At 42.2% G+C, this 26960-nt stretch overlaps 1 long non-coding RNA gene and 1 other non-coding gene across 3 annotated transcripts; both read right to left on the minus strand.

Annotated features, from left to right (window-relative positions):
* Positions 1 to 1611: 1611 nt before the first annotated feature.
* On the minus strand, positions 1612 to 17186 carry LOC149985233 (uncharacterized). 2 transcript variants are annotated; one of them, XR_016488371.1, is made up of 3 exons: positions 16869 to 17185; positions 15841 to 15999; positions 1612 to 6758 (listed from the first exon to the last, which is right to left on the minus strand). It is a non-coding gene; the product is annotated as an uncharacterized LOC149985233 (long non-coding RNA). The 2 variants fall into 2 exon arrangements; XR_016488372.1 differs by lacking the exon at positions 1612 to 6758 and adding an exon at positions 6781 to 7137 and having other exon boundaries at positions 16869 to 17186.
* Positions 17187 to 21169: 3983 nt separating this feature from the next.
* LOC118942036 (uncharacterized) lies at positions 21170 to 26225 on the minus strand. Its single transcript, XR_016488374.1, has 3 exons — positions 26138 to 26225; positions 25640 to 25882; positions 21170 to 21282 (listed from the first exon to the last, which is right to left on the minus strand). It is a non-coding gene; the product is annotated as an uncharacterized LOC118942036 (transcript).
* Positions 26226 to 26960: the final 735 nt, after the last annotated feature.

Here is a 26960-nt window from a genome sequence, read left to right on the forward strand (position 1 = left end):
GCAGTCGTCCTGTCCCCTTAGCAGAAAAGCATCCCCAAAGAATGATGTTTCCACCTCCATGCTTCACGGTTGGGATGGTGTTCTTGGGGTTGTACTCATCCTTCTTCTTTCTCCAAACACGGCGAGTGTTTAGACCAAAAAGCTCTATTTTTGTCTCATCGGACCACATGACCTTCTCCCATTCCTCCTCTGGATCATCCAGATGGTCATTGGCAAACTTCAGACGGGCCTGGACATGCGCTGGCTTGAGCAGGGGGACCTTGCGTGAGCTACAGGATTTTAATCCATGACAGCGTAGTTTGTTACTAATGGTTTTCTTTGAGACTGTGGTCCCAGCTCTCTTCAGGTCATTGACCAGGTCTTGCCGTGTAGTTCTGGGCTGATCCCTCACCTTCCTCATGATCATTGATGCCCCACGAGGTGAGATCTTGCATGGAGCCCCAGACCGAGGTTGATTGACCGTCATCTTGAACTTCTTCCATTTTCTAATAAATGCGCCAACAGTTGTTGCCTTCTCACCAAGCTGCTTGCCTATTGTCCTGTAGCCCATCCCAGCCTTGTGCAGGTCTACAATTTTATCCCTGATGTCCTTACACAGCTCTCTGGTCTTGGCCATTGTGGAGAGGTTGGAGTCTGTTTGATTGAGTGTGTGGACAGGTGTCTTTTATACAGGTAACGAGTTCAAACAGGTGCAGTTAATACAGGTAATGAGTGGAGAACAGGAGGCCTTCTTAAAGAAAAACTAACAGGTCTGTGAGAGCCGAAATTCTTACTGGTTGGTAGGTGATCAAATACTTACGTCATGCAATAAAATGCAAATTAATTACTTAAAAATCATACAATGTGATTTTCTGGATTTTTGTTTTAGATTCCGTCTCTCACAGTTGAAGTGTACCTATGATAAAAATTACAGACCTCTACATGCTTTGTAAGTAGGAAACACTGACGATTTTGCAGGTTATCAAATACTTGTTCTCCCCACTGTATATGGGGATACAATCTTTTCCAGCTCTGCAGATTCTGCTGTGAGGAGGCAGAGTCATTAGATCATTTATTTTGGTATTGTCCATATGTAACTCGTTTTTGGTCACAGGTCCAGGCATGGCTGAAGAATTGCAACATTTGCCTAGAACTAACGCTGCAGATAGCAATACTGGGTGATTTGAAAAGCCATAGTCAATCAATCAATAATATAATATTTTTAATTTACAATCTGTAGAAGCTATGAGAATAAAGGTTCAGTACTTTTGTGAAGCATCACAGCACAGTTGAAAATATATGGCAAATAGAAATCCAAAATGGAGGATGTTGAGAGATCAATGTGAGGGGTTGAATGGAGCTGAAGGGTGGAACTAATAACAAGATAACCAATACGGGGTCTGTAAAATGTATACAGGTTCAGAAATGTTGTGAAATAGCACAGTTACAAATATAAATCAAACTGGATGGACATCAGAAATAGAGGAAGGACTAAAAACAAACAAAATAGAACTATTGTAAAATAGATTGTTTATAATATGTAGAAGCCTAAGTGTTATTGTTTATTAGTTTACTCCAATTGAGGGATGGGTGGTAGGGTTTGCGGGGAATAATAAAGGTAAATTCAAAAAAAAAAAGTATGTATATCTATATAGATATGTGTGTATATATATGGATATATATATTTACCAAAAAAAATATATTAGGGGTTCAATGTGATGCTGACAATTCTTTCCGCAATATTACGCTGATCCACCCCTTTAAAAAAATCAAAATATTCAGGTTGAGGAGGCACTGTGCCGCCTTCTTCACCATACTGTCTGTGTGGACCATTTCAGTTTGTCTGTGATGTGTATGCCAAGGAACTTAAAACTTTCCACCTTATCCACTACTTCCCAGTTTATGTGGATAGGGGGGTGCCCCCCTCTGTTGTTTCCTGAAGTCCACGATCATCTCCTTTGTTTTGTTGACATTGAGTGTGAGGTTATTTTCCTGACACCACACTCCAAGTGCCCTCACCTCCTCTCTGTAGGCTGTCTTGTCGTTGTTGGTAATCAAGCCCACTACTGTTGTGTTATCTGCAAACTTGATGATTGAGTTGGAGGCGTGCATGGCCACGCAATCATGGGTGAACAGGTAGTACACCAGAGGGCTGAGAACGCACCCTGCAATCGCCATCACACTGCCCTATCCTATCTGGACAAGAGGAATACCTATGTAAGAATGCTGTTCATTGACTAAAGCTCAGCATTCAACACCATAGTACCCTTCAAGCTCATCATTAAGCTTGAGGCCCTGGGTCTAAACTCAGTCCTGGACTTCCTGAAGGGCTGCCGTCAGGTGGTGAAGATAGGAAATAACATCTCCACTTCGCAAATCCTCAACACTGGGGCCTCACAAGGGTGCGTGCTCAGCCTCCTCCTGTACTCCCTTTTGACTTTACTTTCATTAATCTGATTACTGTTATTCATCTAATCCACAAACTATGTTTAATTGTTACCAGATTAAATTAACACCAGTCTGTGTTGGTAATCCTGTCAATGCAGCTTTTTAAAACGTTTATTGTATAGTGGAGCTGCATAAGTGCTGCTCTCCACTTTCTGGAGGATGAAGTTTTGAAATCATTGGAATTAGAGTATGATAGCTAAAGAGATGGAGAAAACACCTGTCTCCAGATTACATCTTCAAACTAAGGGCAACCGTTATGGCATTCCTGACAGGGAGACAGGTCCATCATGCATGATGACGTATACAGGTAATATTGTCTAGCGTTAGCTAGCTACAATTTCAGATATTACAAGTTTCTAATTTTGACAGAAAGTGGTTTCATTTCAAGCTAGAGTGTACTGTTAACTAGTTAGCTAACGTTAGCTGGCTGGCTCCCTAGCTGGCGTTATTATTCATTTCCCAGAGCTGTTTGCTTTTCTAATTAGAGCCTAATGTTAGCTGGCTGTCTCGATAGCTAACGTTACATGACGTGTGTACAACACCCGTTGAATATGGCCGTTGTTTGCAAAAAAAGCGTAATGAAATTGTTGCCAGCAGAGCTGGTTAGGCTGTTTTCATGTTTCCAGAGGTAACGAGATGGGTGGGGCTAAAGCTTAAGAGGGTGTGAACGATGCTGAATGGGTGTAGACAAAGAAGACCTCTTCACTAGATATCAAAACATTCAAAGGTGATTTTTAAAGCAGAATTACTTTCCCATTGTCCCACAAATGCAGTGTATGATATACCATTTTGTAGCTCTGAGTCTATTTTATCCAATGTAAAAAACACCATTTCACATTTTGATACATAAGACTGAATCCAGGTGGTGAGTCACATATGTGGGAACTCCTTCAAGACTGTTTTGGAAAAGCATTCCTCATGAAGCTGGTTGAGTGAATGCCAAGAGTGTGTACAGGTGTCATCAAGGCAAAGGGTGGCAACTTTGAAGAATCTCAAATATAAAATAAATGTTGATTTGTATAACACTTTTTTGGTTACTAGTTGATATGTGTTTTGATGTCTTTATTATTATTCTACAATGTTGAAAATAGTAAAAAAAATAAGAACCCCTTGAATGAGTAGGTGTGTCAACTTTTGACTGCTGCTGTAGTTAAATTGCTAGCTGAACAACATGTAGTTCACTACCCCCCAACTCTGTCTACATTTACTGTGCATCTGTATTCAGGGCATAAGGTCACTTAGGGACCCCAAAAAGGAACTCAAGTCAGGGTCTCAACTTACTGTTGAAAGTAAGAATAGTAGAATACTCCAGGTGCAATTTCGAATTTGGTTGTGCATCAGAATTGTTTCTCTTTTTATACCAGTCAATCAATTAGCTGACAATTAGCCATGATTGTGGCACATTTTTTTATCATTTTTTTGTCTAGCCAGCTGACCTCCAGGGGGCACTCATTGATTTTGTTAGGGGGCACTCATTGATTTTGTCGCTCAGATACAGTATAATATTAACATGACATAAGTCATGTTAAAATGTGTAGAATTTGTAAAAATTTGCTTTAAAACTGAAAAAATGTCTCTCCTACAAATGGAAAAATGGGTAGAATTTCAGGAAATTAGCTGTAAAACACATTTTTCCTCTGCTCAATGGCAAAGTGAGTCAAATGGCAATGCTTTTGTTATCAAATTGCCACATTTTCTCTGCACTTTGACAAAATATATAAAACTGAAGAATAGGAACTTTAATTTAAAGAATGTTAATCACCATCAAGAGGAGGGACACTAAAATGTTTTGCCGCGAGGTGGGGGGGTCCTCAACCAAATCACGCTTAGGGCCCCCAAAAGGCTAGTGCCTGTCTATACTGTATCAGTTTGTCTGCCCTTGTCCACACCAACCCCCTGACCCCTCTTTACACCCACGTCTTGTTTGTAAATGTGTGTTTGTGTGTGTGTGTGTGTGTGTGTGTGTGGAGGGGCTTGTGACGTACCATATCTGTATTACTATGTCAGACGGAGACTGAGCAAACAATCTGTACTTCAAAGCTCACATTCATTGATTTTTCAGTCAGATGTTTAGTATGACAGCAGTGGAAATGAGTGGAATGATAGCTAAACTAGCCTGATCCAAGACCATCCTGACCACTGTGCTCTCGTGTAGCGAAACAGAATGTAACCTCACAAGATTTTAGGAGGGTTGTATGAGGCTAGAGAGTCACTACAGTTGAATTAGCTTGACATTATTGTACAGCAGTCAAAAGCAACTGGGTGGCTCAGTAGCATACATAAGTCTATCATCACTGTACACATCTATACGGTCACCCACCATAGGGGGGTCCTTATAATTAGCTAAATACATATCCCTATCATCATGTATGGCATTGAGATTGAGTCTAGCAGTGCAGCTTGTTGCTCTGTTGTAGCCATATGGATATGGTGATGGATGGGTTACCTCTGTATAATGTAGAGCACTTTTAGAGTTGAGGAAAACTTCATTTTAAAATAACAATCCAATCCTTATAAAACAATAGGCCAGTTCATTACCATAAATGCATTTCAGACTAGTGACCCCCAGAGGGCGCCCTCGTTCTTCTGGTCTCCCAGTGTGAGACTAGGTTTAGTCTGTGTATGGGCATTGGGACGTGAGGTCACTTTTGTACAGGTTATGTGGAGACTGGCCCACTACATCGGCGATGTCATTTACAAAATAGCCTCCAACACTCTACTCAACAAATTAAATGCAGTCTATCACAGTGCCATCCGTTATGTCACCAAAGCCCCATATACTACCCACCACTGCGATCTGTATGCTCTCGTTGGCTGGCCCTCGCTTCACATCCGTCACCAAACCCACTGGCTCCAGGTCATCTATAAGTCTCTGCTAGGTAAAGCCCCACCTTATCTCAGCTCACTGGTCACCATAGCAGCACCCACCCGTAGCACGCACTCCAGCAGGTACATCTCACTGGTCACCCCCAAAGCCAATTCTTCCTTTGGTCGCCTCTCCTTCCAGTTCTCTGCTGCCAATGACTGGAACGAACTGCAAACATCTCTGAAGTTGGAGACTCTTACCTCCCTCACTACCTTTAAGCACCAGCTGTCAGAGCAGCTCACAGATTACTGCACCTGTACATAGCTCATCTGTAAATTGCCCATCCAATCTATCTCATCCCCATACTGTATTTATTTATCTTGCTCCTTTGCACCCCAGTATGTCTACTTGCACATTCATCTTCTGCATATCCTACCATTCCAGTGTTTAATTGCTATAATGTAATTACTTCGCCACCCTGGCCTATTTATTGCCTTACCTCTCTTATCCTACCTCATTTCCACATATAGATTTTCCTACTGTATTATTGATTGTATGTTTGTTTATTCCATGTGTAACTCTGTGTTGTATGTGTCGAACTGCTTTGCTTTATCGTGGCCAGGTCGCAGTTGCAAATGAGAACTTGTTCTCAACTAACCTACCTGGTTAAATAAAGGTTACATTTTTTTTTAAATGCTGGTGAGTTACCGCCACTCTGATATCCAAAAGTTATTTCTGGCTGTATGTAATAACACAGAAAATGTTCTGGGCTAATAATGTAAAAAAATAAATACACAAAAGAATAAAATACTGCAAAGTTGCATAAAGTGTTATCGTGTAAATGTTCTTAACTGCATATTCCGTGTTCTTGATCTGAATGCTCTGTCTTTAGTCAGCTGCAGCACAACACAGCATTCTAAATTGAGTTAGTTTTATCTCTGATCTAGGTCTAGGATGGTCAACTCCAAACTCAATCAATCAAATGTATTTATAAAGGCCTTCTTACATCAGCTGATGTCACAAAGTGCTGTACAGAAACCCAGCCTAAAACCCCAAACAGCAAAGAAATGCAGGTGTAGAAACACGTTGGCTCTGAAAAACTCCCTAGACAGGCCAGAACTTAGGAAGAAACCTAGAGAGGAACTAGGCTACAAGGGGTGGCCTCTTCTGGCTGTGCCAGGTGGAAACTAAAACAGAACATGGCCAAGATGTTCAAATGTTCATAGATGACCAGCAGGGTCAAATAATAACAATCACAATGGTTGTATAGGGTGCAACAGGTCAGTACCTCAGGAGTAAATGTCAGTTTACAGTTTACAGAGTATCTCTACCGCTCCTGCTGTCTCTAGAGAGTTGAAAACAGCAGGTCTGGGACACGGTAGCACGTCTGGTGAACAGGTCAGGGTTCCATAGCCACAGGCAGAATAGTTCAAACTGGAGCAGCAACACGACCAGGTGGACTGGGGACAGCAAGGAGTCATCAGGCCAGATAGTCCTCAGGCATGGTCCTAGTGCTCAGGTCCTCCTCCGAGAGAGAGAGAGAGAGAGAGAGAGAGAGAGAGAGAGAGAGAGAGAGAATTAGAGAAAGCATACTTAGGACACTGGATAAGATAGGAGAAATTATCCAGATATAACAGACGGACCTTAACCCCCCGACACATAAAATATTGCAGCATAAATACAGGAGGCTGAGACAGGAGGGGTCGGGAGACACTGTGGCCCTGTCCGACGATACCCCCGGACAGGGCCAAACAGGCAGGATATAACCCCACCCACCTTGCCAAAGCGCAGCCCCCATACCATTAGAAGGATATCTTCAACCACCAACTTACTATCCTGAGACAAGGCCGAGTATAGCCCACAAACATCTCCCCCACGGCACGAACCCAAGGGGGGGCACCAACCTGGACAGGAAGAACACGTCAGTGACTTAACACACTCAAGTGACATACCCCTCCTAGGCACAGCATGGAAGAGTACCAGTAAGCCAGTGACTCAGCCCCCGTAATAGGGTTTGAGGCAGAGAATCCCAGTAGAGATTGGGGAACCGGCAGGTAGAGACAGCAAGGGCGGTTCTTTGCTCCAGTGCCTTTCCGTTCACCTTCACACTCCTGGGACAGACTACACTCAATCATAGGACCTACTGAAGAGATGAGTCTTCAATAAAGACGTAAAGGTTGAGACCGAGTCTGCGTCTCTCACATGGATAGTAAAATGGAGCTCTATAGGAGAAAGCCCTGCCTCCAGCGGTTTGCTTAGAAATTCTATGAACAGTAAGGAGGCCTGCGTCTTGTTACCATAGCGTACGTGTAGGTATGTAGGGCAGGACTAATTCGGAAAATAGGTAGGAGCAAGCCCATGTAATGCTTTGTAGGTTAGCAATAAATCCTTACAATCAGCCCTAGCCTTAACAGGAAGCCAGTGTAGGGAGGCTAGCACTGGAGTAATATGATCAAATTTTTGGGTTCAAGTTAAGATTGTAGCAGCCATGTTTAGCAAACTGAAGTTTATTTAGCGCTTTATCTGGGTAGCCGGAAAGTAGAGCAATGCAGTAGTCTAACTTTGAAATGACAAAAGCATGGATTAATATTTCTGCAACATTTTTGGACAGAAAGTTTCAGATTTTTGCAATGTTACGTAGATGGAGAGAGAGAGATCAGGGTCCAGAATAACGCCGAGGTCCTTCACAGTTTTATTTGAGACGACTGTACAACCATCAAGACTAACTGTCAGATTCAACAGAAGATCTCCTTCTCCTTCTTTCTTGGGACCTAGAACTCTGTTTTGTCTGCGTTTAAAAGTAGAACATTTGCCGCTACCCACTTCCTTATGTCTGAAACACAGGGCAATTTTGGGGCTTCACCGTGTTTCATCTAAATGTACAGCTGTGTGTCATCCGCATAGCCGTGAAAGTTAACATTATGTTTCTGAATTAAATAACCAAGAGGTAAAATTTATAGTGAAAACAATAGTGGTCCTAAAACGGAGCCTTGAGGAACACCAACATTTACAGTTGATTTGTCAGAGGACAAACCATCTACAGAGACAAACTGAGATCTTTCCGACATATAAGATCTAAACCAGGTCAGAACTTGTCCTTGTAGACCAATTGGGGTTTCCAATCTCTCCAAAAGAATGTGGTGATTGATGGTATCAAAAGCAGCACTAAGGTCTAGGAGCATGAGGACAGATGCAGAGCCTCAGTCTAACGCCATTAAAAGGTAATTTACCACATTCACAAGTGCAGTCTCAGTGCTATGATGGGGTCTAAAACCAGACTGAAGCGTTTTGTATACATTGTTTTTCTTCAGGAAGGCAGTGAGTTGCTGCGTAACAGCTCTCACATTTTTTAAAAGAATGGGAGATTCGATACAGGCCGATAGTTTTTTAATATTTTCTGGGTCACGGTTTGGCTTTTTCAAGAGAGGCTTTATTACTGTCACTTTTAGTGAGTTTGGTACACATCCGGTGGATAGAGAGACCTTTATTATGTTCAACATAGGAGGGCCAAGCACATGTTGTTTACTTGGAATTGGGTCCAGTATGCAGCTTGAAGGTTTAGAGACCATGATTATTTTCATCAATGTGTCAAGAGATATAGTATTAAAAAACTGTCTTCCTTTATCCTAGGTTCTGGCAGTGTTGTGCAGACTCATAACAACTGAGCTTTGGAGGAATACACAGATTTAAAGAGGAGTCTGTCATTTGCTTTCTAATGATCATGATCTTTTCCTCAAAGAAGTTAATGAATTTATCACTGCTGAAGTGAAAGCCAATCTCCCTTGGGGAATGGTGCTTTTAGTTAACTTTGCGACAGTATCAAAAATAGATTTTGGATTGTTCTTATTTTTCCTCAATTAAGTTGGAAAAACAGGATGATTGAGCAGCAGTGAGGGCTCTTCAGTACTGCACAGTACTGTCTTTCCAAGCTAGTCGGAAAACTTCCAGTTTGGTGTAGCACCATTTAAATTCCTTTTCTGTATTTCAGGGAGCTAGTTTCTTATGGCAAATGTTGTTTTTTTAGGGGTGCGACTGCATCTAGGGTATTACGCAAGGTCAAATTGAGTTCCTCAGTTAGGTGGTTTAGTTAACTGATTTTTGTATTCTAACGTCCTTGGGTAGGTGGAGGGAGTCTGGAAGGGCATCTAAGAATCTTTGGGTTGTCTGAGAATTTATAGCAGGCTTTTGATGATCTTTGGTTGGGGTCTGAGCAGATTATTTGTTGCGATTGCAAACGTAATAAAATGGTGGTCCAATAGTCCAGGATTATGAAGAAAAACATTAAGATCCACAATATTTATTCCACAGAAAAAACTATTGTGAATGTTAAAAACACCTCTGCCTTTAAGGGATGCCTGGGGGATATAGTCACTAGTGTAACCAGGAGGTAATTGCCTCATTTAACCCAGTAAATTCATCAGGCTTAAGCCATGTTTCAGTCAGGCCAATCACATCAAGATTATGATCAGTGATTAGTTAATTGACTATAACTGCCTTGGTAGTGAGGGATCTAACATTGAGTAGCCCTATTTTGAGATGTGAGATATCAATATCTCTTTCAATAATGACAGGAATGGAAGAGGTCTTTAATCCAGTGAGATTACTAAGGCGAACACCGCCATGTTTAGTTTTGCCCACCCAAGATCGAAGCACAGACACGGTCCCAATGGGGATATCTGAGCTGACTACACTGACTGTGCTAGTGGCAGACTCCACTAAGCTGGCAGACTGGCTAACAGCCTGCTGCCTGGACTGCACCCTATATCATAGAGGAGTTAAAGCCCTGTCTATGTTCGTAGATGAGATGAGAACACACCTCCAGCTAGGATGGAGTCCATCACTCCTCAGAATGCCAGTCTTGGTCCCGTTTGTGGGTGAGTCCCAGAAAGAGGGCCAATTACAGTGCCTTGCGAATGTATTCGGCCCCCTTGAACTTTGCGACCTTTTGCCACATTTCCGTTAAAAGCGCAGAGAGCATCTTGAAGAACAAGGAACACACCAGGCAGGTCCGAGATACTGTTGTGAAGACGTTTAAAGCCGGATTTGGATACAAAAAGATTTCCCAAGCTTTAAACATCCCAAGGAGCACTGTGCAAGCGATAATATTGGAATGGAAGGAGTATCAGACCACTGCAAATCTACCAAGACCTGGCCGTCCCTCTAAACTTTCAGCTCATACAAGGAGAAGACTGATCAGAGATGCAGCCAAGAGGCCCATGATCACTCTGGATGAACTGCAGAGATCTACAGCTGAGGTGGGGAGACTCTGTCCATAGGACAACAATCAGTCGTATATTGCACAAATCTGGCCTTTATGGAAGAGTGGCAAGAAGAAAGCCATTTCTTAAAGATATCCATAAAAAGTGTTGTTTAAAGTTTGCCACAAGCCACCTGGGAGACACACCAAACATGTGGAAGAAGGTGCTCTGGTCAGATGAAACCAAAATTGAACTTTTTGGCAACAATGCAAAACGTTATGTTTGGCGTAAAAGCAACACAGCTGAACACACCATCCCCACTGTCAAACATGGTGGTGGCAGCATCATGGTTTGGGCCTGCTTTTCTTCAGCAGGGACAGGAAAGATGGTTAAAATTGATGGGAAGATGGATGGAGCCAAATACAGGACCATTCTGGAAGAATGGAGTCTGCAAAAGACCTGAGACTGGGACAGAGATTTGTCTTCCAACAAGACAATGATCCAAAACATAAAGCAAAATCTACAATGGAATGGTTCAAAAATAAACATATCCAGGTGTTAGAATGGCCAAGTCAAAGTCCAGACCTGAATCCAATCGAGAATCTGTGGAAAGAACTGAAAACTGCTGTTCACAAATGCTCTCCATCCAACCTCACTGAGCTCGAGCTGTTTTGCAAGGAGGAATGGGAAAAAAATTCAGTCTCTCGATGTGCAAAACTGATAGAGACATACCCCAAGCGACTTACAGCTGTAATCGCAGCAAAAGGTGGCGCTACAAAGTATTAACTTAAGGGGGCTGAATAATTTTGCACGCCCAATTTTTCAGTTTTTGATTTGTTAAAAAAGTTTGAAATATCCAATAAATGTCGTTCCACTTCATGATTGTGTCCCACTTGTTGTTGATTCTTCACAAAAAAATACAGTTTTATATCTTTATGTTTGAAGCCTGAAATGTGGCAAAAGGTCGCAAAGTTCAAGGGAGCCGAATACTTTCGCAAGGTACTGTATCTACAAATTTCATCTTTTGGGAGGGGCAGAAAACAGTTTTCAACCAGCGATTGAGTTGTGAGACTGCTGTAGAGCTCATCACTCCCCCTAACTGGGAGGGGGCCAGAGAGGATTACTTGATGCCAACACATCTTTCTAGCTGATTTACACACTGAAGCTATGTTGCGCTTGGTGACCTCTGACTGTTTCATCCTAACAACGTTGGTGCCGACGTGGATAACAATATCCCTGTATTCTCTACACTCGCCAGTTTTAGCTTTAGCCCGCACAATCTTCAGATTAGTCTTAACATCGGTAGCCCTGCCCCCTAGTAAACAGTGTATGATTGCTGGATGATTCGTTTTAAGTCTAATACTGCAGGTAATGGAGTCGCCAATGACTAGGGTTTTCAATTTGTCAGAGCTAATGGTGCGAATCTTCAGCGTCTCAGACCCCGTAACTGGAGGAGGAAAGACCAGAAAAGGCTCTGCTTTTGACTCTGACCTGACTTTCAACCTTGGAGAACCGGTTAAAAGTTTCTGTCGGCTGAATGAGTGATACCGGTTGAGCATTCCTACAGCATTTCCTTCCAGAAGCCATGAGAAAATTGTTCTGCTGCAGGGACTGCGAGGGGATGTATACTACTATCTGTACTTATTGGTGGCACAGACGCTGTTTCATCCTATCCTACACTTAAATCACCCTTGACTAACGATTATGTCTGAAGCTGGGCTTGCAGCACAGCTATCCTCGCCATAAGGCGATCGTTCTCCTGTATTATGAGTACAGTGACTGCAATTAGAGGGCATAATGTCAATGTTACTACTTAGCTTTGGCTGTTGGAGGTCCTGACGAACCACGTCCAGATAAAGCATCCGGGGTGAAAAAGTTGAATGAAAAAATTTGAGCGAGGGATAAAATGTAAATATAAATCCATAATTAAAAAGTAAAAAACTTAATGTTGGCAGGTAGCAAAGTAAGGTTACCAACAAACTGCACAGCAGCACGTAAACAAGTCTACAAGTTGTGACCAGTCCTCGGGGGCTTGATTGGTGACACTTTTGCCCCAGCTAGCTTGACTCCAATAATCAACTTATCATGGTCTTCAGTTTAGAATGCAATTAGTTTAATCAGGTGTGACAGTTATAGGGCTGGGGGATGGATGATACCAATCAGGCCCCCGAGGACTGGAGTAGGCCTACCCTGATCTAGGTCTAAAATCGGAGCTGGAGACATTCCAGAATCACATACTCATGTAGACAGTTTGCTTTCCCTTCTCCAGCCTGAGGCTGGAACCCTACTGGCAGCACTTGACTACAAACTTTGTAACCATCATCCAGCCTTGGAGAATGTGTAGGGCAACATGATGTAAGTGTGAGTTGTCCTCTAGATTGTGATTACTAAAACATTTACATTTACTAGAGCTCAATACAATATAATACATGTTATCGCTGTTATATTTTCATTAGGTGCTCTGCACACTACATTTCTGCACTGATAGTAATACAATTCTATAGACAAAGTAATCACCAAATGTTGTTATATCTTTCAGCTAAAGAAGACTCTACAATAGCAAGTCTCGAAGGTGAAGTGTCTATGCATTGAAAACTACAACTGACTACATTGACATCCCAAAGCTTCAGAGAGAAGTGTTGAGAAGATTGGGCTCTCAATTGGGGCTACCAAGGGGAATTATCCTGTGATCCGATGACCCAAGACTCCCTGAAGTGCCACACCAACAATGGCTGAGCTGCTACAACTTTGAGAAGTAACCACGCAACACAGGGTGCAGTAAGCACACCTTTGAGCTGGGAAGGACTGGAGATTTCTTTGCTGTCAGACTTGGTGGTTCCCGGGAAGTGTCAAAACATACAGACTACTCAGAATTGTTGTTAAAAGTGGTGGGCCTACAACCAAACATATACATCAAATAAATCAGGGAAGTTAGTGTTGGCAAGCTAAGCTATCCTGGATCAAATTAACACATTTACAAAAAGGGAAATTCCTAGGACTATCCGTATCAAACGATAAATTGTATTTCCAGGCACTAGCATTTTGCCCTATTCTAAATTGGTTTAGACATGATTCTTCCGTCTCCTTGGCTGAGTATAGAGAGACGTATGGTATCTCTTATTGCCCTGGTAGAGGTGACCTTCACCGATATATCCCTTAAACAATGTAAACTACACTTTGGTCCTAATATTGTTCACCAATAATAACACTATGTATTCAGGACAAAAGTTACTTGCCTTGACAAATGTTCTGCCGTATTACTTTAATGCATTGTTGCGAACAAGATGCATGTTTTGGAATATTTTTATTCTGTACAGCCTTCCTGCCTTTTTTTTTTACCAATTTACCCATTTACCTTCGTTGCGAGGCATTGGAAAACCTCTCTGGTCTTTCTGGTTGAATCTGTGTTTGAAATTCACTACTCGACTGAGGGACCATACAGTTAATTTTATGTGTGGGGTACATGTTAAACACCATTATTGCACACAGAGTCCATGCAAATTATTATGTGACTTGTTAAGCACATTTTTACTCCTGAACTTATTTATACTTGCCACAACAAAGGGGTTGAATACTTGACTCAAGGCATTTCAGGTATTCATTTTTAACTCAATTGTAAAAATGACTAAAAACATAATTCTACTTTGACATTATGGGGTATTGTGTGAAGACTAAGGACACAAAACCTCAGTTTAATCCATTTTAAATGTATGTGCAACAAGTCAAGGGGTTTGAATACTTTCTGAAGGCACTGTATATCTACACACAATACCCCATGATGATGAAGGGAAAACAGGTTTTTAGAATTTTTTGCAAATGTATTACAAATATAAACAGATACCTTATTTACGTAAGTATTCAGACCCTTTCCTATGAGACTTGAAATAGAGTTCAGGTGCATCCTGTTTCCATTGATCATCCTCGAGATGAACTTGATTGGAGTCCACGTGTGGAAAATTCAATTGAAAAGGCACATGATTTGGAAAGGCACACACCTGTCTATATAAGGTACCACAGTTGACAGACATGAGCTTGAAGGAATTGTTCGTAGAGCTCCGAGACAGGATTGTTTCGAGGCACAGATCTGGTGAAGGGTACCAAAAAATGTATGCAGCATTGAAGGTCCCCAAGAACACAGTGGCCTCCATCATTCTTAAATGGAAGAAGTTTGGAATCATCAAGGCTCTTCTGAGAGCTGGCCACCCGGCCAAACTGAGCAATCGGTGGAGAAGGCCATTGGTCAGGGAGGTGATCAAGATCCCGATGGTCACTCTGACAGAGCTCCAGAGTTTCTCTGTGGAGATGGGAGAACCTTCCAGAAGGACAACCATCTCTGCAGCACTTTACTAATCAAGCCTTTATGGTAGAGTGGCCAGACGGAAGCCACTCCTCAGTAAAAGGCACATGACAGCCAGCTTGGAATTTACCAAAAGGCACCTAAAGACTCTCAGACCATGAGAAACAAGATTCTCTGGGACTGACAGCCATCCTGTGTTAGGGACTTGTGTGGTCGACATTACACCTTCACAGTAAATCACACATCATAGTAACGGGTAACCACCACACACACACACACACACACACACATACACACACACACACACACACACACACACACACACACACACACCTCACCAGGGTCTCAAAAAGGATGAAGTGTTACATCCAGTGGAGGCTGCTGAGGGGAGATAGCTGAAACGGAGCTGAAAACAACAGAATACAACCGTGAAATGCTTACTTACAAGCCCTTAACCAACAATGCAGATTTAAGAAAATAGAGTTAAGAAATAAATGAAAGTAGAAAATATTAAAAGTAACACAATAAAATAACAATAATGAGGCTATATACAGGGGGTGGTGGTACCGAGTCAATGTGCGGGGGTAATTTGTACATGTAGGTAGGGATAAAGTGACTATGCATAGATAATTAACAGCCAGTGTAAAATCAAAGACGGGCGTTGAAGCTGTTAAAGAGCCTTTTGGACCTGGACCTTTAGACCGTCCCCTCGCCCATACCCGGGCGCAAACCAGGGACCCTCTGCACACATCAACAACAGTCACCCACGAAGCATCGTTACCCATCGCTCCACAAAAGCCGTGGGGAACCACTACTTCAAGGTCTCAGAGCAAGTGACGTCACCGATTGAAACTCTATTTAGCTCGCACCACCGCTAACTAGCTAGCCGTTTCACATCCGTTACATTGGCACTCCGGTACCGTTTGCCGTGCGCCAGCAGAAAGAACAGTCTATAACTTGGGTGACGAGTCTTTGACGATTTTGTGGGCCTTCCTCTGACACGCCTAGTATATAGGTTCTGGAAGGCAGGAAGCTTGACCCCAGTGTTGTACTGGGCTGTAAGCACTACCCTCTGTAGCACCTTGCGGTCGAATGCCGAACAGTTGCCATACCAGTCAGGATGCTCTCGATGTGCAGCTGTAGAACTTTTTGAAGATCTGGGGACCCATGTGTTTGATGTATTTGATGCCCTTCCATCCATTCTGCTCCAGCCATCACCACAAGCCCGTCCTCCCCAATTAAGGTGCCACCAACCTCCTTTGGTTATATCCCTGTAAAACAGACATGTTGATGAGATCTAGGTTTGACCACTGGGGATCAGGTTACTGTCAGGGTCAGAGGTCAACAACTGATTTATTATGGGGCCATGGGGTCACCATTTGAGATGTTGGCTGTGTATGTGCATGTTTTTTTAATATCGTTTTTACCTTTATTTAACTAGGCAAGTCAGTTAACCTGTCTACGATACTGGTTCCCAATTGGGAATCAACCCTCCCACGTTCAGCTGAAACGGTGGCGCATGGAACGCAAAAATATTCTTAAAAATATTTAACCTCCACACATTAACAAGTCCAATAGCTCAAATGAAAGATAAACACCTTGTTCATCTAGCCAGCAAGTCAGATTTCTAAAATGTTTTACGGCGAAAACATAGCACATATATATGTAAAACCACCACCAGACACAGCTCATTTGAATAGCCAAAACATGCAATCAACAAACGCAGGATTAAAAAATAAATCGCTCACTAACCTTTTGAAAATCTTCATCAGATGACAGTAATATGACATGTTACACAGTACATATTTTTTTTTTCTCAATAATATGCCATTTATATCCATAAATGTCCATTTACAGTGAGTTCACGTTCAGAAATTACTCAAAAATGACCGCAGGAAATCTATGTAGCGCGGCAAGATAACGTAAATAGACATCATAAACTTTGACTAAATATACATGTTCTACATATAGTTAGAAAGATACACTGCTTCTTTATGCAACCGCTGTGTTAGATTTATTTTTAACGTTACAGAAATCGCACACTATTCCATATGCTGAGACAGCGCTCAGTTCCAAGCTACATTTCTACGTAATGTTGGAGTCAACAGAAACACAGATTTAAGCATAAATATTCCCTTACCTTCGATGGTCTTCGTTCAGAATGTTCTGGAAGGCTTCATACTTACCCAATACATTGTTTGGTTTCAAGTCTTGCGTCTTTGTATTAGCTACTGCTAATAACATCAGCTGAAATGCACCCAAAACGTCCTCTGGTCCGGAAAAGTTGCGCATCAAAACTTCAAAATTACATATTATATGTCGACTAAACAGGTCAAACTAAGTGCAGAAGCAAGCTTTATGATGTTTTAGACACGCAAAACAAACTTCAATTCAATCGGCCATCGTCTGCCCTTCTCTTGAGTGCTGGAACAAAGGAATGGCTGGGACCAATTCGCGCCCATACGCACAGCCTATTCTCTCGTGGCACGCACTAATTTCACTCCCATAGGGTCAATTCTCGCGGGATTTGAACGAAGCTCTACTGAAAGAGGACATCTAGCGGAAGAGATAGAAAGTGTCCCCAGAATCATAACTGGTTGGGAAGGGTGGGGGCCATGACGTCAAAGTTGCTCCAACTTTCATGGCCACAAAAACTAGTTTGGAAGAATGCCTGCCCTGTGAGTTCTGCTATACTTACAGACATAATTCCAACGGTTTTAGAATCTTTAGAGTGTTTTCTATCCAATAATAATTTTTATTTGCATATATTAGCAATTTTTGACAGATTTTTTTTCCAGTTTACTAGGGGTACCCAATCTCTCCAAAGGGGGCGTATGTCTGCCATATCCTTAACAGGTTTTAAGAACAAATTCTTATTTACAGTGACAGCCTAGGATCAGTGGGTTAACTGCCTTGTTCAGGGGCAGAACAACAGATTTTTACCTTGTCAGCTCTGGGATTTGATCTAGCAACCTTTATGGTTACTGGCCCAACTCTCTACCCACTAGGCTACCTGTCACCCCACTACCTGCCACCCCTTACCACTCAAATGAGCCCAATATATTCATTTTGACAATAGGTGTTCTGACGGTTAAAGGATGTTAGTCCATCTACTGAGGTCAAATTGAGTTGATTTGGGCATTCTGTAAAAGTTTTATCTAAGGAAGGAAATATATATACTCCCAAATATTTTAAAGGGGAAACGATTGGGATTCCATAAGTAGAGATGGAGCCCTCCGTTGGGGTCTTGAGAGGCAATAGGCTGATTTGGTTAGATTCATTTTATAATTTGAGATTAAGCTGAATTTCTCTATGATCTTCAGTGTGTTTGGAAGCGATTGAGATACATTGTCTAGCAAAACACTGTCCACGTATAATGAGATGAAGTGGTCACTAGATTTTAGGTAAATTGGTGTTATTTCCTTCGACTGGCAAATTGTCTGGGCCATAGGTTCCATGAATAATACAAATAGCATAGGAGATTATGGTTCCCATAGAGCAGTGGTCTTCAATTCTGTCCCCAGAGAAGCTTCTGCTCCTGTCCTGCTCTAACACTTTAATTTAGTAGCTGCATCAGTTGAAATGTGTTAGTGCTGGTCTGGAACGAAAGTCCTGCTCTAACACCTTACTTTATCTCAATGTTATTGATCTGTCAGCAGTATTCTATCAGAGTATCTTTATCTCTATGGTATTTATCTGTCAGCAGTATTCTATCAGAGTATCTTTATCTCTATGGTATTGATCTGTCAGCAGTATTCTATCAGAGTATCTTTATCTCTATGGTATTGATCTGTCAGCAGTATTCTATCAGAGTATCTTTATCTCTATGGTATTGATCTGTCAGCAGTATTCTATCAGAGTATCTTTATCTCTATGGTATTGATCTGTCAGCAGTATTCTATCAGAGTATCTTTATCTCTATGGTATTGATCTGTCAGCAGTATTCTATCAGAGTATCTTTATCTCTATGGTATTGATCTGTCAGCAGTATTCTATCAGAGTATCTTTATCGCTATGGTATTGATCTGTCAGCAGTATTCTATCAGAGTATCTTTATCTCTATGGTATTGATCTGTCAGCAGTATTCTATCAGAGTATCTTTATCTCTATGGTATTGATCTGTCAGCAGTATTCTATCAGAGTATCTTTATCGCTTTGGTATTGATCTGTCAGCAGTATTCTATCAGAGTATCTTTATCTCTATGGTATTGATCTGTCAGCAGTATTCTATCAGAGTATCTTTATCTCTATGGTATTGATCTGTCAGCAGTATTCTATCAGAGTATCTTTATCTCTATGGTATTGATCTGTCAGCAGTATTCTATCAGAGTATCTTTATCTCTATGGTATTGATCTGTCAGCAGTATTCTATCAGAGTATCTTTATCTCTATGGTATTGATCTGTCAGCAGTATTCTATCAGAGTATCTTTATCTCTATGTTATTGATCTGTCAGCAGTATTCTATCAGAGTATCTTTATCTCTATGGTATTGATCTGTCAGCAGTATTCTATCAGAGTATCTTTATCTCTATGGTATTGATCTGTCAGCAGTATTCTATCAGAGTATCTTTATCTCTATGGTATTGATCTGTCAGCAGTATTCTATCAGAGTATCTTTATCTCTATGGTATTGGTCTGTCAGCAGTATTATATCAGAGTATCTTTATCTCTATGGTATTGATCTGTCAGCAGTATTCTATCAGAGTATCTTTATCTCTATGTTATTGATCTGTCAGCAGTATTCTATCAGAGTATCTTTATCTCTATGGTATTGATCTGTCAGCAGTATTCTATCAGAGTATCTTTATCTCTATGGTATTGATCTGTCAGCAGTATTCTATCAGAGTATCTTTATCTCTATGGTATTGATCTGTCAGCAGTATTCTATCAGAGTATCTTTATCTCTATGGTATTGATCTGTCAGCAGTATTTTATCAGAGACTGAGAAAGAAGGATACTGGATGTAGGCACGCACACAGACTAGAGGCCACACTGTGTGAGGCTTGTTTCCATGCAGCCCTGGACCACCTCATACACTAATGGTGATTGGAGATTGAGAAAGTGACCTACAGCGATGCAGCTGTGATGACCCCAATAATGAGTCACAGTGAACTAGATCACGCAAGAGGAGTGAGGTCACCTCATGTCACACTGACCTTTGACCTTGACAGCAGTACAGATGTGTGTGTTCTGTATCTACAGTAGTCATTGATTAGCTTGTGCAGGAAATGTTATTGTGGACATGGAAAGTGGTGGCTGGTTCTCTGTCACACAGACACAACACACTCACAAGACACATTTAAACACATACTCTTTATTAAATATGACAGCTTATACAAAGATATAGACTAAGATGAATAAAACAGACAATGTACATTTGGGGAAACATTTCGGCCACATTCGTTTCACTGGTTTAGTCAGTGAAATATTTACAACAAATAAGCTTGAATAAATGTTAAATTAAACAACATATCTTTAAACGTTCAAGTCATAGCAAACATAAAACAGTATTTACTTTAAAGTGCTTCACGGATTTCTAATACACTTGACCAAGTAGCTCACTAGACGAGAGAGTGAGAGAGAGTGAGAGTGAGAGTGAGAGTGAGAGAGAGAGTGAGAGTGAGAGAGAGATAATTGAAATTGAGAGTTTAGAGACACAAGAATATAGGGATGATCATGGAGGGGATTGTAGATCAGCTCAGCTCATTGGGGACAGGAATAATGACTTGAACAACAAGGTATTACAGACCTCCTTCCACCCTACCCACAGTCAGCACTTAAAACTAAGTTTCTTCCACCCTACCCACAGTCAGCACTTAAAACTCTTAAGTTTCTTCCACCACTTTGCATCTGACCCACATTCTGCCGTTAGCCGTGTCTGTGTATAGGTTGTTGTCTTGTTCATGAATGTATTCAGATGTGGCCCTGTGTTGCTTGTTGATTACGTTATTCAGCTGTAGCTGTGTCTGTATATTGGTTGACGATAATGTTATTCAACAGTGACTGTGCCTGTTTTGGTTGCTGATAAAGTTATTCAGCTGTAGCTGTGTCTGTATATTGGTTGACGATAATGTTATTCAACAGTGACTGTGCCTGTTTGTTGGTTGCTGATAAAGTTATTCAGCCGTAGCTGTGCGGGCTACGGGGATTGATGGGGGAGGAGTCTTGTCTCCCACTCTGTCCAATCAGCTGGTAGAGTCGGTGACTGAGGTTCTGAACTTGACAGGTTCCCAGGACACACCCCACCCTCATCAGCTGACCCTGGCCACGCCCACCACTACCGTTGGCATGACGGCGACCCCGTGACGTCCCCTCTCTAGAGAGGTGGTAGTTCTGGTCAGGCAATGGACTGGATGGCTTGGCCAGTGGGCCTTCATGGTCAGGCATTAGGTTAGACTGCCTCGGGGGTCCATTAGGGAGCAGGGCCCTCCAGACGGCCCATCTGTTTCTAAGGGCAACGCTGTCGTCCAGGGCAACAGTCGGGGTGACAACCGTCGCCATAGTGAGAGACGAAGACGACCCAGGTGTCCAGGAGGTTCTGGATAATATAAACCTAAGAGAGAAAGAGAGAGACAGTCGCATACATGCCGCAAAAACACGCACTCACACACACACAGAAACACACACACCCCAGTCAGGTACAGCAGTCAGGTACAGCAATTACTACTTGGATTTCTGAGTGTAATTTGAGCATTGAGACGAGGAGGAATGTTTCACAGACACACTCGGAACAGGTAACCTGAGGAGAACTGAGAGAGGCAGAGAGCGAGAGACCTGGCTCCAGAAATATGCTGTGCAAGAACCTCATATTCCAGACACAAATGAACTTGGCTTTTTTAATATACGGTATAGGGGAAAATGTCCAGTTATACAACTCATACAGAAATGACAGTCATGCTTATTAATGTTTCTATATTTAAGTTAAAGCCTTACGAGACATTTCTTGGGATTCATTCAATGATTGCAGTCTCGTATGATTAGTCATGTATTTAGAGTTAATCAACAACACCTCTTTGTTTTTTAAGTCTTAAGAAATGTCTAAACAACACACACCAGAGAGAGTGAGAAAGAGGAGGGGGAGAGACTTCCTGAGACCTACTCAGTCAAGAGCCTCTACTCCTCTTCTCTATTTTAATGCTTCATCTTTTATACTTAGGCTTTTCACCTCCCTCCCCTCCTTTCTTGTCTCTCACTCTACTACAATGGCCTCTCCCCTCGTTTTCCCCCCACGCTTTCTTTTCATTCCCTCCCTCCTTTATCCAGCAGTCTGAGTGGCAGTAAGAGGCTGTCTGATGAGTTGGGTGACCTGCCTGAGCGATTATGCAACACACACACACACACACACACACACACACACACACACACACACTGTACTCAGTGTACGAATTACCCTGAATGAGCCATGAGCTCCCATAAAGGCAACAAAAGTTAAACTTTGGGTCGGGGTCTCTAAATAATGCTAATTTGATTGAAATGCAATTTTGTACTGCTACAGTGGTAAATATGAAAATCAAAACGTATTCTAAATTGAACGAACACCCCCACCTCTCTGTCATGGTTTCAACTGTATTTCGGACACTTTTCATGTTTCCCGACTTTTCTTTTTACCACTAAGACGCCTCAATTAATTCAGGTTACAATCGTTGCATGTCATTACACTTTATGGTGTTGTGTAACCGCTGTGTCTTTCCATTCATCAAACGGCGAGTGCACAGTGCACTGTTTGGATGCTGGAATTATTATGCAGTGGACGAATGTGCGCAATTAGCCTAGTTTTTGAAGGAATTTGTTTGACAATCACATGAAGACATCATGACTGGTTGCGTTCATGCCACATTAAAAGTTATTACATTTTTACAGTTAAATTGCCATTTTTATTAGGTTCATAAATGTTCACATGGGTGCATGTGCAAGTGTCCACACATAGGAGGTCCCGTGAAAAAATTGAGGCCCCTCCAAATGTCATGATATAATTCACTTTGACTATACTGCTAAAACAGTCCTTTTCTGTGTCTATCCATCTGTCAGCCTGTGTTAGTAAGTGTGTGCGTGGATCACACAGCATGTTGCAACATTAGTGTTTATGTTACCTGAACCCTTTTACACACTAAAAAATATTAGTCATGAATGGGTATATGGCCTGTGAGTGTGCGTGTTGATGACAGGAGACACAGTGTCTGCTTCAGAGTCTCATTCATCTCTTTCATCTGACCACACACACACACACACACACACACACACACACACACACACACACACACACACACGCCAAACAAAAGTAAAAGCAACTCTGACTGGTAACATGAAAGTCCATAGTTTAGTTCTATGTAAAAGAGACCTAGCCTGGAATCCAAAGTGAATGTCTCCCTGTTTCACTACTATTTCACTTCACTGATTCAGTCTGGCTTTCCTCCAATAGAAGGCCATTTTGAATAATGCAGAAAGTAAATGGTCCAATCAGCACCTCCTCAGAAACTATGGTAGGTTTTTAACAAGACTTGGAGGTGGGTGACACTAATTCAGGTCTTGGATCAGGTGACTCCACTGTATGATGGGCTAGCCAACCCTACCTAGTTTGCACCCTTCCATCCTTCAATTGTCTTCCTACAGATGCCGTCATTCTAATGTGACGAGTGTGCATAAGCTATATCAACTCATGGAGGGATTACGGACATTCCATGTTCTCATTACTCTCTATGCCATTTGCATGTGTACTGTAGCTGTTATTTTATGGCATTAGTTGACAAAATGCAGATTTCACTGTTATTGTTAAGTTTTACTGTCACACTCTAGAAAAACGAGCTTTAGGTATAAAGCTCAAATCATTTTCAACACCATCTGCCCAAACTATAGTGTATGTGAGGTAATGTAGGCTGGTATGCAGGCCTATCTTTAATATCCAGTAATCCAGTGTGTTATTCAGTCCTCTCTGAAGGGACATCATGACCCCGTGTAAAACGGCTGCCATATTAAACCACACAGGTCAACGGTCACAGAGACACACACATTGTCTCTGTTTCCAGACCCTCTGGACATCAGTAAAATGTTAAACGTTAGCTGTACATTAGTAGGACAAACACGTGCACCCTACACCTGACTTCCTGGCAGTTATAGTGTTTTCTTATGCTCCATGCACCATTAAGACACACACACACACACCTCTCTACCGATTTGGAGCGCCAGGACCACCTGGGGATCGTGTCAGAACAAGGTCGTCTCCTGAAGAAAAAGGCGCTTGGCACCAAAATGTAGGCCACTGACCAACCACCACCCGCTACTTCTGTGTGTGTGTGTGTCATAAGATTCCCTCAGATCACACAGACCCACAAAGAATTTGAAAACAAATAACATTTTGATAAACTATCATATCTATTAGGAGAGAGAGAGAGAAAAAGAGAGAGAGATAGATAGAGAGAGAGAAAAAAAAGAGAGAGAGAGAGGGAGAGGGATAGAGAACGAGAACGAGAGAGAGAGAATGAGAGAGGAGGTGGTGACGGCTCCCTCTATGTGACTAATAACGATTGACTGGTGTGGAAATAAAGATTAAGGTTGGGTGGAGAGAATGAAAAACCGCTACTGTGTCCGATCAAATGATAAAGTCTGCAGAGATCTGATGAAATACTGATTCTAGCATCAGACTACTGTACCTGATCACTACCTCTGAATATGGAAGGGCTGTGTGTGTGCATACGTCCATTTGTGTGAATAAAGAGCTACTCTTGCATTCCTCCCAGGTTAGAGCCCAGCATGAGCCCTGAACCAAAGAGAAGCACACACCAACCATCTTTCACACACCAACCCCCTCACAACCACTTCAGATGAGAGAAACACTACTTCCCTACTTCTCCTTTCTCTCCTCCGCCTGTCCTTTTCAACTCTTTACATGTCTCATTTATTTGACATTTGAGTCATTTAGCAGACACTCTTATCTAGAGCGACTGGTTCCCCGTGGGAATCAAACCCAAAACGCTGGCGTTGAAAGTGTAATGCTCTACCAACTGAGCCACACAGGACCTGTAACACTGTAAGACACCCACCACATACATGTGACAGGTTATAATACAAATGTGTAATGTTGGGTGGAGGACTGGAGTTGAGAAACACGGTGGTAAGATACCATAACTAGCGCCTGCTCCATTAGTTAGCATTCAAAACACAGCTTCCAGAGAGATACTGGTCACTACAGTAGATCTCTGATGAAGCAATTTACTTCCTACTGTAAACACACACACACACACATACACACAACACTGAGCAAGACACTGCCCCTCAACCTTCCCTCACAAACTGAGGTGTTAATATTGTGTATCAGTGTTCCCAATCCTTATTAAATCACAATGGAAACAAACACACACGCACACACCCGCATAGCCCTCCACCTCCCTCTCATTCATTATACAGGGTCATTCTTCCGGGGGCTTTTAGAGGAATTACCTCATTCTGTTGTTGTAACCTTTTCACACATAACTTACTGCCACTGCAATGGCCAGACAGAGAGAGAGGTTAGGGGCAGGGTGTGTGTAAAATGAAGAAGATGGGGGGGGGGGGGGGGGGGGGTGTATAATTTATGTTCCAGATCTCCCTTCCACCTAATACACTGAAGCAGACACACACATCGCAAAGACAGATATGATGAACCAAACAGTGAACACAGAGATTGGCCCACAGCTCTGTCTGGATCAATATCATTAGCTCATACTGTCTCTTCTTAAATATGTTGCATTATGGACTGCTTGATCTCCATCCTTCAAAATAATAATAAAGTAATGACGCCTTATTTTGCCTTGCACCCTCACCTCCTAAACCCTAGGACTCGCATACTGTCATTTGATTGATTTACTACAGTAGTCTAGAGGTTTGCAGCAAAACCATGTTATATCAGTTACAGTGATAATGTGAAGTGGCCGTACCTGTGAGGCTGTGTCCGGGCTGGCCGCGGCAGGGCCATTGTGTGTGTCTCCACGGTTAGCAGGCTAAGGCAGCAGAGCCATGCCGGGAACAGTGAAGGCATGGCGGCAAGCGGGAGTCACAACCCTCGGGTACAGGTTAGAACAGGCCAGAAAAGCTCAACTGAAGAAAAACTCCACTGTTCTCAGGCAAAGGCAGAATCTCCCCTCACTGAGGAATGGTTTAGTCAGCGCACCTGTTGAAGTCTAAAAGAAACATACGTGGAATTCCTTAAATTAAATAACTATCAGTATATCATAACTACGGTATTTAGTTGTAAGCTAATTGCGTGACAAAATAGCAGCAATTTTGCGAAATTCAATGGAAAAACGATGCATCAAGATTTCATGACAAAAACATTTAAATCAACTTTTCAAATGTTTAAATTATTCAGAATATTGCTTTCCTGATTGAAAATCACCTAAACAAGATTATATTAACAGTCCTAGTAGGCTACTAACCCAGTTTGGTGTTAATAATTATCAGTGTAGTCTCGGTTGCGTCTTGCGGGTTCGGACAGAACTCTGGAGATGATAGTGCGCTGGCATGGCGCGCCTTTATAATTCGGGAGCAGGGCCTGATTAATGCAGGGGCTTAAAGGGCTGAAGCCCCGGGACCCAGCCCGTAGGGGGCCCTTGAGGCAGAGAAAAATTTAGAAAAAAAATGTTTTACTGCATCCGCCAACCACAGGAGCCCGCTTTCAATGAGTTTAGATAGCCTGCTGCTGCTAATCATCAGCTGTGGGAGGAGAGGAAGTGGGGAGACCCTGCTTTGGTTGGGGACAATAAAAGGCCACTCTTAAATTTGCATTTTTGTCACACAACAAAATGCCTCAGATGTCTCAAGTTTTGAGGGAGCGTACAATTGGCATGCTGACTGCAGGAATGTCCACCAGAGCTGTTAACATAGAATTTGATCTTGATTTATCTACGATTAGCCACCTCCAACGGGATTTTAGAGAAACCATCTCAGGGAAGCTCATCTGCATGCTTGTTGTCCTCACCAGGGTCTTGACCTAACTGAAGATCTGCGTCATAACCAACTTTAAGCAAATGCGCACCTTCAATGGCCTCTGGAACACTGGAGAAGTGTGCTCTTTGTGGATGAATCCCAGTTTCAACTGTACATGTCAGATGGTAGACAGCATGTGTGGGAGAGTGGTTTGCTGATGTCAACTTTGTAAACAGGGTGGTGGTGGGGTTATGGTATGGGCATGCATAAGCTACAGACAACAAACTCAATTGCGTTTTATCATTGGCAATTTGAAAATCCTGAGGCCCATTG

The sequence above is a fragment of the Oncorhynchus mykiss genome, chromosome 2 (genome assembly GCF_057628025.1).
Source record: "Oncorhynchus mykiss isolate SJ-2025 chromosome 2, ASM5762802v1, whole genome shotgun sequence".
NCBI classification, from domain to species: domain Eukaryota; kingdom Metazoa; phylum Chordata; class Actinopteri; order Salmoniformes; family Salmonidae; genus Oncorhynchus; species Oncorhynchus mykiss.